The 13,265-nt window shown below is 34.9% G+C and overlaps 1 long non-coding RNA gene across 3 annotated transcripts; it reads right to left on the reverse strand.

The window, feature by feature from the left end:
- Positions 1-1,166: 1,166 nt before the first annotated feature.
- On the reverse strand, positions 1,167-12,699 carry LOC134484734 (uncharacterized). Of its 3 annotated transcripts, XR_010062466.1 has the most exons (4): positions 12,283-12,699; positions 11,810-11,911; positions 10,763-10,965; positions 1,167-1,276 (listed from the first exon to the last, which is right to left on the reverse strand). It is a non-coding gene; the product is annotated as an uncharacterized LOC134484734 (long non-coding RNA). The 3 variants fall into 3 exon arrangements; XR_010062467.1 differs by lacking the exons at positions 1,167-1,276; positions 10,763-10,965 and adding an exon at positions 11,175-11,565 and having other exon boundaries at positions 12,369-12,698; XR_010062465.1 differs by lacking the exons at positions 1,167-1,276; positions 10,763-10,965 and adding an exon at positions 11,177-11,565 and having other exon boundaries at positions 12,283-12,695.
- Positions 12,700-13,265: the final 566 nt, after the last annotated feature.

Consider the following 13,265-nt stretch of genomic DNA (forward strand, 5'->3'; position numbering starts at 1 on the left):
ACTGCATTAGCAAAGAAAAAACAAGCAGCTGAAAGAGTCAGATGCAGACATTTACACTCAGCCAATGAACAGAAGCTGCTAAGCCCTGTGGTTGAATTGGGGAAAAGCTGAGGAAGCTGAGTAGGGGAGCAACGCAGTCGGAGGACCAGCAGTGTTAACTAACCTGGACCTCAGTGATTTTTCATACACTGAGCCATCAATGCGGCATCATGCACCAGCTAATATGAGGCCTCTAAGATTGGAGTGCTGGTTCTGGACACAACAAGAGAAGATGCACTTAACCCTCAAGACACTTGAGTTCCCAGGTAGTGGAGAGGTCTGGTAGACTGAGGGTGGAGTGGGAGACAGCTTCATTCAGTTGGGAATGCGGGGAGAAGGTATGGGATTTTAAACATAATATGAGCTTTGAGAGGAATGAAATCTGAACTCTAAAATTTAATTAAATAAAATTTTAAAAGAAAAAATATAAACTATAATAAACACTTTCTTCCCCAACTTGCTTTTTTTCCTCCTTGGTCATGGTATTTCGTAAAAGTAATGGAAACTCTGGCTAAGACACAGTATTATGGGCAAAATTGTGCAAATGCTAGTTAGAGAAGTATGACATCTCTGTGGAGTCAAGTTAGTTTATCTGATTCAAACTTCCTTATTCAGAGATAGCAACTAACAGAGAATTTCTAAGACTAAGTTTATTATCATGCCGTAGTGAACATTTTTAACCAAACCATTATGGGATCTGTGATATCCAAAAAGAAATCAAGAGACTGGGAATACTAAAAGGAGAGAATCTTGTTTAAACATTCTTGGAAGAAATGAAATTCATATCTATTAGATTACCATAAAGGGATTGATGCTTTGGATTGTGGCCTGCTACCAAACACAATCCATATTCTCTTTTATTACTTCCAAAGTAATAATAGATTAATTATTAAGATGTGAACTTAACTCCAAAGATATTACTGTATGTATGGGTGTATTTTGTTTACTACATTTATTATAAAAATAATTTGTGTAAAGATGTCAATTGGAATTGCTTGGAAAAGTTCCTTGAGTTTACAGATATGGTTTTACTTAAATGAGATTTTCTCTAGCAGTGAATTCCATTTGTTTATATCATGGTTCCTTCTACATATACTGATGGAAAAGACAATAGTTAGATTATTTCAGAAACACCTGGATAAAATTTCACTTACCTAAGGAAATGATTATTGAAGAAGTGCAGCAATTATCTTTCTCACTACTGATGTACTCTCTTCATGTACATTGCTATTGGCTTCTGGAAAAAGAAAGCAAAATTCATTTTTTAATGTCTCAAGTTACCAAAGTACTTTAGAAAAAAGTCTATCTTGTCTTATAAAGGAGATATTTATCTAATGCTAAATAAGATTAAAAAGAATAGCTTTTGGGTTCTTTTTTAACTGTCCTACAAGAAATAAAATAAAATGCTTTTAATATACCATTTTTGTATAGTGCTCAGCATCTCTGGTGTGTGTCTCTCACTCCCTCTCTTATCCAGATCTCTTTTAATTTATGGAGCTGAGATGTCATGCATAGTAAACATCTTCATTCTCTCTCCCCCCAGGCTCCAAACCTCCTGCTTATTACCAGTGTTGAAAAAAACTTTATATTCACTGATATATGCAGGACCAGAAAATACCTGTCTTTTTGCAGTTAACTTGGCATTCTCAGGGTCCTTCCATGCAGGATACACCAAATGCTTGAGTGATATTACACCCCAAGGAGAGCCCACAGCTGATATCTCTTCAAACTAAAACTTTGTTTTTTTCCAAATATCTATATTTGCTGATGCCTCTTAAAAGCTTTAACATCCTGTATAGCCCTCCTCCCACCCAAGGTAAAAAAAAGAAGGACGGAAGCATTGGGTTTAGTGGTGGTGGCCCTGTTTAAATAGGTTCATTGGAGCAACTCCCATCTGTGTTGTCTGGATAGCAGAATTACATTACACAGTTTAGCAGTGGCAGCTTGTTCCATTAGCAAACATTTCATGAATACACTAGTAGTTCAATTTTGCAGAGTTGTCATAACAAACAGGAAACAGCAGCAGTGGCAGAACCTAGTAGGACAGCCAGGCTTCTGTACGTAGCCTGGACAGAGAGAAGTTCTATGCTGTGATTCTCTCAGGGAATTGAAATCAGCAGAGACTCAAGATCCACTAACATTGTTGCTGCTGCTTCATTTGTTTGCCGTAGTCTGTGTAGCCAACTTTCCCTTGGAAAAAATAGCATATGTTTGAAATGTTTGCTGCTGCTACAAATACATTACTGTAGCTGAGTAATCCTGTACATTATTTTCTCTTCAGAGGGATTGACACTATCCAAATCCTTTACAGTTATTGCTGCTAATTTTGAAACGGGTAATCCAATATGTGATCAGTTGAGAAAATTCAAAACAGTGTACCTGCTTTGACCATGTTTCCAATATAAAAATTTAAAAACACTTACAACCTATGAGCTGTAATGGTACTGGAAACCCTTAACAACCACCTCAATAGCAGTTACATATTCTTACTCTTGTATAAAAAATAGAATTAATTGGCAAAAGGTGATAACAATTTGTTTTTGAATGGGATAGCCTGTCGGTGATTTTGGTCAAGATGATAATTATCAAAAGCATGATTTCAAGCAAGTTTATAGAATAATGTGTTTAAGATATGGAGCTCATTTGCAAATTTTCCTATCCTGTTTGGCCAAATGCACTGCCATCTAGTTGTAGGGATTAATCTGGTTTATATTGTAGAAACTCAACCTAAATATACATGTTTTTTCATGCATCTACCAGCAGGGTCACAAACCCACAGTATTATTTCAATTGTCATCTATAAAATTCCATCTGTTACAAACAACTGTCCCATGGTTGCTGGGAATCGGTGGTAGAGTTTTTTTTTTTTTTTTTTTTTTTTTTTTTTTTTTTTTTTTTTTTTTTTTTTCTAGTTCTATGTTAAATGTAAAGATATGAAAGGTAATAAGTGTGTGGAAAAACAATTTGGAATTGTATCTAAATAATATATTTCCCTTGGATTTTACTTTGTTTTATGTTTTATTAAGAAAATTATTGAACTTGGTGACTCAAGACAGCAAGTATAATACTTTTTTTTCTATTTTCTTTTTTTCGGAGCTGGGGACCGAACCAAGGGCCTTCCGCTTGCTAGGCAAGTGCTCTACTACTGAGCTAAATCCCCAACCCCATATAATACATTTTTAAAAATGATTTTAAGCAATATATTATGTGAACTTGAATTTTAACTCCAGTACTCCTGATTCTCAAGGGGACTTTTTCACACTTTTCTTTCTTGAATTTGAAAAATGAAGTGTACTTATACCTAAATCGAGTTTTAGAGGAGCAAAATGATATAATTTGAAGGAAATACTTAGAGTAGATTATAGGATTAATAAATAATGATATTTGACTATATCCTCCCTAGATGGTGAAGCCCTTGAAGGAAAGCAGAAACTTCATTTTTTTATAAACCTATTTTCTAGACATGTACTGGAAACATAATAAGTAATCACTTATTTTTGGAGTAAGAGTTTGAATGAGTTAGAGTAGTACATATAATCTCCAATTACCAAAAGTCAGATTTGTAGAACCATCATCATGTTAAAAAAGAAGAAATGAATACTCAATCAGAGTCATTTGACAATAACATCATTTTTCTCTTATTTGACTAAACCATATACATTATGCCTAGGCAATTTCTTTCAAAAGCAAAGTTTTTGGTTAGTAAAGAATGTATGTATGTATATATGTATATGTGTATACATTTGTATATGTGTATGTGTACATAGGGACACACACACACACACACACACACACACACACACACACACACATATATATATATATATATATATATAATTGTGTATGTGTACGTAAGGGCATATGTATATATGTTTATATGTATATATGTATATACGTGTAGGTGGACACATTTATATATATATATATATTTGTTTGTATGTGTATATGTGTTTATATATATTTATGTAACATAAAATGCACTCTACTTTCTAACTTTATGAAACTTTTCACAGCTATACATTAGTACTCAAGATTTTTAAAAGCTGTTTCATAAATTTTGATTCATTGTAAAGTTACAGTTCAGAAAAGAGATTCAAGGTAGCTAATTAATTTTTATAATATCAAATTTCCTCATCTATTTCATAAAACACAAAGATTTAGTTTGGTAATGTGACTGTATATGGGTTTTAGCATGAGACATATCTAATTAACTTTTCCATCATGTGATGTAATTTCAGGATACTAAAGGACCTATGTGAGTTAGAAAATATAACAAATGGACTGCTATATGTGATAGATCAGAATGATAGAAAGATACATACATACATACATATTTACATACATGAAAGATCACAGATAAGTAGAATAATATCACATACTCAGAATCATCAATCATGAAATAATTATTAAATGTGAAATATCTTCTTATATGAAGCACAATTTTAAATGTGAATTATGTTCATATCTTAATACCTAAAGGAACATTTATCAGCCGTAATTTTAAAATAAAATGTCTATTTAACACTTCCACTCAGGTAATTAACAGAGATGAAATACTTAGATTCCTTTACATTAATCTGTCAAATTCTCCCATCATCTCGTCTTTGTTACTTAAAGGCATAACATCATACTTTGTCTCTATTTGCAAATCTTCAGCTACTTTCCACCCTGCTCTGCATTCTACCTCAAATCTTATCACTATATTTAAGTCTCTAAGAGATCCTCATGTGCTATCATGAAATTTAATCATGATCCATCATTTTTTATCTTTACTAACATTGCTCTCATACGGGTAATTATTATTTCTCTGTCACAAATGAGATCACTACCGCTTCCGTGTTTTCAGTACTATTTTCAACATCAACCATTTTATAATTGCTCTTTAAATGAGATAATAAAATGATCTATTTTCCCCCAATAAATTTTCCACCAACAGTTTGTTCCATTGAATCTTTAGACAAGAAAAACAAAGTTGTTACAAAGTTCTAGTTCTACTCAGATTTAAAACAGAAAGCTGGCTATGTGACAAGAATCATAGGAAGAATACTTCTGGAAGAGAAAGCAGAGCTTGGAGAAGACCTCATGCAGAGAAGTGCTTCATGCAATTTTAAACAAAAAGTGTGAAAGACCTGAACTTGCATATTGAATATTATTTGTTGAATAATATTTACAAGTGATTCTGAGTGGACTACATAAACATGTTTATTTATAAATCCATGGTAAATGCTAAAAAAAAAATGACATCGACGTGTAATAGACCAGAAAAGGAAATAAAGTGGAAATTTGGTACAGGTTACATTATGGATGTTATCAGTTTAAACATGCTGATTTCATGTGATGAATATCACAGATATACTAACAGTATTGCATGACTCTATAGTGAAATTACACAGAGTGAGAACACTAACAATAACCTGTGACAAAAATGGCTATATTCTTTAATATTTCTTTTTGAAAACATTCATTTCAATTAAGAAAATTCAATAAAGGAACCAAAGATAACTCTTTTCATCTTTTGCATATCCAATCTTTAAACAGACAGGAGTATACTGGATGAATTTTCTTCAAGCATTTTGCTACTCCAGTTATTATTAATTTAAAACAATATGCAGATCAGGGTGTCATACTTGTGGGTATTGGTTACTAAGACCCAATAATCTCCTCAGAAGGACATCCATATAAAGGAATCTAAAATAATTTCCATTTAAATATTAAAAATCTTAAATATGAAGACTGCTTATCATTTTCACAATACATACACCATTTGTAATTACTTCAGTTTTACGTATCAGTATCAGTCACTCTACCTCTCTTATTTTGATATATGACAAGCTTAACAAAGAGCAGACCCTATGTTTCTCAGCAGTCCTCACATTTCACCCATTTTCCACTGCATCTGGGCCATATTACAATCAATATAATTAATATTTTCAAGTAAATGATAATGGGATGCAAATGCATATTTAATATTTCCTACAGTAAAACAAGTAAAAAGATCCAATAAAAGAATAGGTACAGAATTTGTTTATATGAAAACAGTAGGTTAATAATACCTTATAATATCCACCCTAATTCATATTGAGTCAGTGCTGAAGTATATGTGTCAATGTTTATGAAAAGATTAAATATCTTTTATGTATCTTTCTAAAAACAATTGGACATAGTCAATAAAAAAGTGTCAGGCTCAGAAAAGGTTTAGAAATAATTAAAATAAGTTCCAAAAAATATTCTAAAAGACAGTTATACAGCATATAAGTTTAATTCTCAGGCTCCATAACTAGATAATATAGTACTGAGCAATTGTATTCAATTTGCACATACAATTTTAATTTACATAGGAAATAAATGTTTAAAATCTCAAAAGCAATATTTATTCAACAGTAAGATTTCAGAAGTGTAAGTTTATTCTTTTTTTTCATTTTCATTAAATAGGGTATTTCTCATTTGTATTTCAAATGTTTTTATCTTTCCTGGGTTCCTCTTCATCACCCCTAGTCTCTCCCACTCCCTCATTTTAGTGATTGTCTCCTCCACATGGACACTCCCTTCCTTACTGCCCCAGACAACCAAATATCCAAACTTTTAAAATGGGTTAGAGAGCTAAACCAAGAATCCTTAACTGATGTAACTCAATATCTGAGAAACATATCAAGAAACGTTAAAAATCCAGGGTTATGAGAAAAAAGGAAATCAAAATGAACCAGAGATTCTACATTACACCAATCAGAATGACTAAGATAAAAAACTGATGCAGTAGCAGAGTGGTCTAGGATGTAGACAAATGGAACACTCCTCCACTGCTGGTGGGATTAGTAGCTCTATAGCCACTTTGGATATCAAGGTGGAGGGTCAGAGAAAATTGCAAATAGCTTTACTGAAGACCCAGCTTTACCACTCACTTCAACACATATACCCACACTTGATCCACATATAACAAGGACATGTGCTTGAACATGTTCAAAGCAGTCTTACTCATATTAGTCAAATGCTGGAACCAATCGTGAAATATGTCATCCCCACTGAGGAATAAATAGAGAACGTGTGCTATAATAAAACACAGGAACACGACTCAGGTATTAAAAATGAGGACCCCAAGAACACTGTACACAAAGGGAAGAAACTGGAAAAGAGTGAAGTAACAGAGTACAAAAAGGTCATATCATGGAATGTACTTAGGGACAATTGGATGTTAGCCACAAAGTTAAGAATACCCAGTATTCAAATCCTTTATCACATGGAGGGTAACATGAAAGAAATCCAATTATGGATGCTTGCAACAAACTTAGAAGGCAGAGGGATGAAGGGACCTAGGTAGAGGTAGAGAAGGATAGACAAAGTGGGGAGGGGGATAGCAACAATGAAAAGAGACAAGAGAGAAATCCAGAGGAAAAGTGGAATAAATAACAATAATCATCAATGGTGGGTGGTGAACTTGGGTATCCCCAGGAAAGTCCCAGATTTCAGGAATGCAAAAGGCTCCTATACACCTACTGGGATGATAGTAGTTTAAATACTAAGCAGCAAAGAGATAGAACAACTAGAGACTGCCTCTTGTAGCCACAAATGACCCAAGTGAAGGGATGGTGCTACCCATGCAGCTCAAAATTTTTAACCTATAAATATGCAAGGCCTAAAAAAAAAGTAAAAGAAAAGAGCAGAGAATGAAGAAAGCCCCTTCAGAGACTACCTCACCATAAGAATCATTTCATCCACAGACCTTAAATCCTCTAACTATTCCTGATGTCAAGATGTGCTTGCAGATTAGACCCTAATATGTCTGTCCTCTGAGGGGCTCTGCCATCACCTGACTGAGACAGATGCTGATACAGCTAAACATTTGACAGAAAACTGACAGCCACATAAGATGAGTTAGTCTAATGCCTAAAGGATCTTAAGGGGATTGGAAACAAATATGAAACACAAGAGTATCAATTAAGTTTATCCTTCAGAGTCTCAGGAAATTTACCAACGAGAGTGTACTTGGCCAGTACATGGTTACTGCTATATAGATAGCAAAGCATATGGAGAAGACAACTGTCCAATCTTTAATCTCTGGAAAGGAAGGCAATCGGTCTTGTGGAAATGTCATATCCAGAGAAGGTGGATGTTAGATGGCTAAAGTGAAGTGGGCATGTAGATGGAGGAGCACCATCATAGAAACAAACAGCATCGGAAAGGCTTGGAGGATTCAAGAAAGAAAGAAGAGTTTGGGAAATGACTTTGAAATGTAAACAAATACATAGATTATTTTGCACTTCCAATGTTTATAATATAAGATATGTATGTTTCCAACAGAGATGTTCACATCTCTCTCCTTAATGACTATACAGTCAGTATTTGTAACATAGGTTTACTGAAAGTTGAAATCCAAAATTGTTGTGACTTACTTATTATTCGAATTTCACATAGATAAACCCATTCAATATTTTATCTTCTGCCCTTGTAACTATAGCAAATATTTAGTTACTTGATAGAAAATTAAAAAAAAATTGTCTTTCTACTCCATTAGTTTTCCATTCAATGCCTCAAATGTCTCTCAATTTAACTGTATGTACTACATTCCCTTCATTGTTGCTCTTTTCCCTGTCTCTTCACAGTTGATATTCCTGTTCCTGACTGTGTCCTTCAGCAATACATAAGTACACTTGCACTTCTCAAAATATATACAGTCTGTTTCACTAGACTCTTACACAAAATGATCATACAGATACACAGTTTAGAGAATTAACATTCAGATTAAAGTGAATATGTAACTCATTTTTTACTTTTTGATCTGGATTAACTCATCTAGGATGGCATTCACAAGAGGAATTCTGATTTATTTTCATTGATATTGGGTTTAAAATACTTGTGCATTATATACTTCCTACCTTGGATTAGTCCGGCATACCACACACAGAACAGAACAAATCAATTAATTGTAGGATATGTGCATGTATGTGTCTAGGTCATTCCACAGTAACTCATGCTAAATGTTTGAGAAGCAAATCTGTTCAAAGATAGAATGACCTCCCTTTTTTGCATGTTTCTTAAACATACCAAATCACCTCACATTGCACCAATTATGTATACCTCTGGGCTACAGATTAAATTCATTATATCTACCATTAATCTCTCCATAGGGATTAAGAGCTTATTGATAAATAATTTTGTAGTCTTTAGATTAGAATTTTGCCCCAAAACTCATTAAGTATTTATTGTTCTGTAAATTCAAACCTAAGTGGTATTTCGGAAATTTGAGTTTCATGGTCAGACTTCGTCAGCTAAATGGACTCTGTCCATTGTTGGCAAGTTCAAGCTATGCTTCCTGATTGTCATGTTTGCTGTGACTACCTAGTTGTACAGTCATGGGATACGCAAGTGAGTTCTCATATAGTTTTCTCAATACTAAATTGATCTGATCAGAATCTGTGAAGTGACGAATCAATCTCTTTGTGCTGAATGTAGGTTGCCAAACTCCCTCTGGATAATTTTTGAATAGCATCTTGTACTTATGCATGTGCTTTTTAGGTGGTTTCTCATTATCTATTAACACTCCACATAGATCTGGAGCATTATATTATTGTAAGTTTCCAAGCCAAGTGATTACCTGTCCTGGATTAGAATCGTCTGTGAGTTTCTAGATCAATGTGTGTAATCCTAAGGGATTCTTCTTGATATATTATCATCTATGGATGGTGTAATATCTACAACGTTTGATACACAGCCTTTGATACACCTTCCTTCAGCTGTGTAAAATAAAATTATTTACAGCAGAGGGATCCTGTAATATTTAGGCTACTACATGAATCCCTTGGCTAAAATATGGCTATACATGCTTATTCATGCCTAAAAGACCCTTGGGGAGACCCACCTGGCTAAAAATGTCAATTACTACTCAGATGTCCACTATGTGTACAGTCTGAGGAAGAGTCACTTCAGTTCATGTTTGGAACTGAAGAATACTCAGCCATTTTCCAAACGGAAAAAAAACAAGTTACTTAGATAAGGATTGAGAGAATGCTTTTATCTATGTAGAACATTAATTTTAGACTCACATACAAATGTGTGATGTGCAGTATTATCAACACTTTATTTCAGTAGGAATTATATACTTTTGGGTATGGTCTCTCTGGACTATTGTATGATATCAATATAGTTTGCTGTGACAGATTTTCAAGTAAATATGAAATATGAGGACTCCAGCAGAGTAACTCTTGCTCAAGTAATACCCTTCATGTTATTTGTGACCCTCACTGGGAACACTTACTGCTATGTATCAGAGTTCTGATTCAATTTTAAGTCTTTTTTTTTGTTCTCATGCTAACTTTTGATGTTTCCTTTCTCCAATAGAATAGTTAGTCAATGAGCCTGTATACCAGACATCAGATGCAGTATCAAGCATTGGTTGCAGCTTGCCCCTCTGCTGAATTCACAGCTATGAGGAAGTGTTTCTTATGAGAAGTAATTGATCTCTACAATGTAGATTATTGTTGTCTGTGTTTTTCTCTGACTTCCTCAGTACTCTTAAGGGTCATATGAGGGAAGAAATCACAATGAGAGTGAGAAGCGATCTTTCTGGATCCCAGGATAGACAAAATACACCAAAGTTACCTTGCAAGATATAAGAACATAGTGGACAGGGTTTGTATTCAACTTAGTCAATGAAATGCTCTCCCTTTATACCCTGTATATGTACAAATATTTACACAATTGGATTGGCTTGTTAGCTATGCCTACTTACCCAGCCTGCCCAGTTTTCAGGCTGTGAAGAGGAGACTTTGTTCTCAGCAAGGGATCACCTGGTGGACAAACATCTTACTCTTGCTCACTGTTTCCCTGTTCCTCCAAGTTAAGCAGCTTCTTTCAAATGGATCTCCATTGTCCATATTATCCCTGACTTCAGGTCTGAAGCTATGAGCCCAGTCAACAAGAAAATCTCCATTGCTAAGAAAAAGTAAAATTTTTCATTTTTTAATGCTGAGGTCGAGGGGCAGATATTATGGTGACTTTCTTTATTCTAAGATCTTCTTGAGACAGGGAAGGGGGAAGAACATTAGAGGAGGGTAAGTTTTGATCTATCTAGGGTTGCTTAACAATAATAGTAATAATAATAATAATAATAATAATAATAATAATAATAATAATAGTAGTAGTAGTAGTAGTAGTAGTAGTAGTAGTAGTAGTAGTAGTAGTTTAGACTAGGAAGTTTATTCAGCATTTAAGAACACTGCCTGTCTTTCCAAATGTTATGAGTTCAATTCCAAGTGTACTCATCGTGGCATCCAACCATTCATAATGGCAGGTGAGTCTGGTGAGTCTGACAGGTACAGTATACTCATAAAAATCAAATAAAATAAATCTTTAAAATAAATAAAAAACAAAATTTTACTTATCTAAGTTTAAGTTACTGTGCTTCTGTAGCTGACCACCTTTCTGTGTTCCTCTGAGGACAGAAAATGCATCTCTGTCTATTAAAATCCAGGATGAGAGCTCACACACTGCTTGCCATATCTCGTCTGTTATTCAAACACAGCTTCTGCTTTTCTGAGAAATGAAATAGCTTCCATTACACTCCTATCCTACCTTCAAGTTCTACTTTTGAGAGGCACATCAGAAAAGTGTGTTTGTGCATGAGGACGTTGGAGTTGCAGTTTCTTCTGATGTGAGAATACTGGGGTTAACACAGAGGGGTCAAGACGATCAAGGAATGACTGGGTGTAATAACTATCTTTTGTTCAAATTCTGCTGATGCCATGGGTCAGTATTCCTGGAAGTTTACCCAACTCACAGGTTTTCTTCTTGAGCTCAATAGTCAGTTTCTCCTACTTCTTAATCTGCTGAACTTGCTCATTGATGGTGGAAGGTTGGCATGATGCCTTCCCAGCAGACCCTGTAGATAAACACAAGGGAACATGCATATTAATGGCCCAGTCAGAGGAGAGACCATTCTGAGTCCCCCAACAAAGCATGAGGAAAGGGGAAATCTACAGACACTTTGAAGCACTGAGAGAGTAAGAAAGCTCTTTTCAAGTTGGACCTATTAGCTACTCTCCTGCCTCCAACGATGATTGCTAGACATATGCAGGTAAGTTCTGTAGTCCATAGTTCTTAGGACCACCAAGCCCTAATCATGTATGTTCAAGAAAAATGACTCTGAAATCTTGATACATTTCCAGGGGAGTATCCCTCTCTCTCTCTCCTTGTCACAACATGTCAATGACTTGTACAATAATCGTCTGTAGATGAAGTCCTATACTCTACCCTGAGAGTCGAAGATTTATCTGTGTGGCTCCTATTGGATATCTTTCTCATTCAGAGTGAAATTAAGGAACTCATAGCAAACTAACTGCATGCTTGTCAATTTCTGGCTGTCTGCCAAATATTCATCAGATATTCTTGACGCTTGGTCCCTTCTTTAAAAGTCCAGATGTTTCAGACCATAAGTCCTGCTCCTAGAAGGTCTGACCCAAGCACAGCTTCTCCAGGAAGTTCCCCAGTACTGGCTCAGGGCTTACTCTCTCTGCTTTACACCAGATTATTTATTTTGCATATTTATAACAAGAAAGAAGTCCTAATATCATTTTTTTCTCTCTCTCATCTCTCCATGCACTCTGTTTTCCCTGTAAATAACTCGATAATCCTAGAAAACATGTCTGTGTCTAAAACAATAAGCATTAACAAAATACCACAAGGGCAGCTTCTGTTTCCATAACACTAGTGACATCACAAAGAATACCATGGAATTCCAGGCGTGCAATAGTGTACCAGAGGAGTGTCCCCTTCAACAGTACGTAACTATCCATTAACCAGATATTCTCCAAATCAACAAGCCAAGTTGGCCTTTCCAGTACCTTTGCTGAGACACAAGGGAAGACTTTCCATCACTCTACCTTCTAAAAATGGAGATATGACTGATTAATTGAATTTTATCCCACCTTCATGTACAGATATTGAAGCCTAAACTTGCAAACAAAGCCCAGAAATTGTTCATCCCGACCTTACTATGCACACTGAAAATGACAATGAAGAAAGGAAGTTGAGAACTTAGGTCAGTATGATTGTCATTTATGCAACGATTCTAAACAGTTAATCACTCTAAGCGGACATCTTCTTTAGCTAAATGATCATTTTATCCAATTTCCTCATCCATTGCTCCTCCTAACTAATGCTGGAGAGTTGGGATTATGCCTTCCTTGTAGAGCTGGTACATAGATAAATACAAGTAAGCAAAGACTTTGGAAAGA

Source organism: Rattus norvegicus, assembly GCF_036323735.1.
Source record: "Rattus norvegicus strain BN/NHsdMcwi chromosome Y unlocalized genomic scaffold, GRCr8 chrY_unlocalized_4, whole genome shotgun sequence".
Classification (NCBI taxonomy): Eukaryota; Metazoa; Chordata; class Mammalia; order Rodentia; family Muridae; genus Rattus; species Rattus norvegicus.